The sequence below is a fragment of the Mandrillus leucophaeus genome, unplaced genomic scaffold (genome assembly GCF_000951045.1).
Source record: "Mandrillus leucophaeus isolate KB7577 unplaced genomic scaffold, Mleu.le_1.0 Scaffold731, whole genome shotgun sequence".
Lineage (NCBI taxonomy): Eukaryota > Metazoa > Chordata > Mammalia > Primates > Cercopithecidae > Mandrillus > Mandrillus leucophaeus.
The window spans coordinates 617,315-618,756 of record NW_012107931.1 but is presented as its reverse complement, the minus strand read 5'-3'; positions in this window follow the sequence as shown (position 1 = coordinate 618,756).

The window sequence follows — 1,442 nt, the reverse complement described above, 5'->3', positions numbered from 1 at the left end:
AAGGGGATTACACTTGAAATGTGTTGTGTTTTCACTTTTTTTTCTTTTTTGTACTTGTCTTATTCACAGTGAATCAAATAAAATAGCTTTACAGCTTACTAAAACTCAAACTTGTTCTCAAAGGAAGCAGTTTAAACATTTTAACTGAAAAATCAGCAACACATCGATTCTACATCAGGAAACCGAACCAGTGGACAAAAAGTAGCTCTAATAGAAAGCGTGTCTTGTCAAAAGGTTAAAAATAAAAATAAAGGCCCAGTGCAGTGGCTCATGCCTGTAATCCCAACATTTTGAGTCTCTACAAAAAACAGAAAATATTAGCTGGACGTCGTGGCGCAACTGTAGTCCCAGCTACTCAGGAGGGTGAGGCACAAGGACTGCTTAAGCCTGGGAAGTCAAATCTGCAGTGAGCCCTGACTGCACTACTGCACTCCAGCCTGGGTGGCAGATGACAGAGTGGAATCCTGCCCCGTTCCTCTCCCCCGCCAAAAAAAAAAAAACCCACACACATCATGAGGAAAATCCAACTTATTTACAAAGAGTGGGCCATCTTCAGGACTGAGATCCCAATATGATACAGTAAAACTGTGGGTGCACCGTCCTCTTTGGAAAAAGGGGGTGAGGAACAGGTCTGTCTCAATCCATGCTAAGAATCTGGTTTTAAAAGATCAAAGGAGTCTCAAAGAAAAACCTAACATCACTGTATGCCGCAGGGGTGTCATTTACCATGAATGAAAGGGCTGGGAACGCACTCTCCCTGAGGTGCCCCCCAGGCCTGCCAACCTCTCATGAAATCTGGTAGTAAACTGTCAAGAGATCCCTCTGAACCAGGAGGCTGCAGGAAGCTTGTGGGGTTGAGGGCTGGTCTTCTCCTGGGAAGTACCTCCTGCTTTCCCCAAACTGCCAAGCTACCAAGCCCTCTAATGAACAAATAAACCATAGCCTGGAGGGCTGGCACGGTAACCAGAATGGGTGGATGCTGCCAGGAGAGGCCAGGGTCCCCTGAGGATTCGGGGGTCGGCACTCTGGCAGCACCATCTCACTTCTTAGCCATTGCAAATGGGTAGGCCCTTTCTCTTCAAACCCAGAGCAGTAGCTGGCTGAAAGAAACGGCACCAGGAGGATGGCAATAAACTCTGACTGAGCGCATGTCAGCTTTCTGCTGACCCACCTGTAGATTTCAGAGCAAAAGTCCTGACTCACCTAGTCCCAGTTTAACTGTGAAGTGTGGCTCTCGTGCTTACAGTCCCAGTTACTCAGGAGGCTGAGGCAGGAGGATCGCTTGAGTCCAGGAGTTTGAATCTTCAGTGAGCTATGATCACACCACTATACTCCAGACAGAGTGACACAGTGAGACTCTGTCTTTTTTTTTTTTTTTTAAGATGGAGTCCCGCTCTGCCGCCCAGGCTGGAGTGCAGTGGCATGATCTCAACTCACTGCAA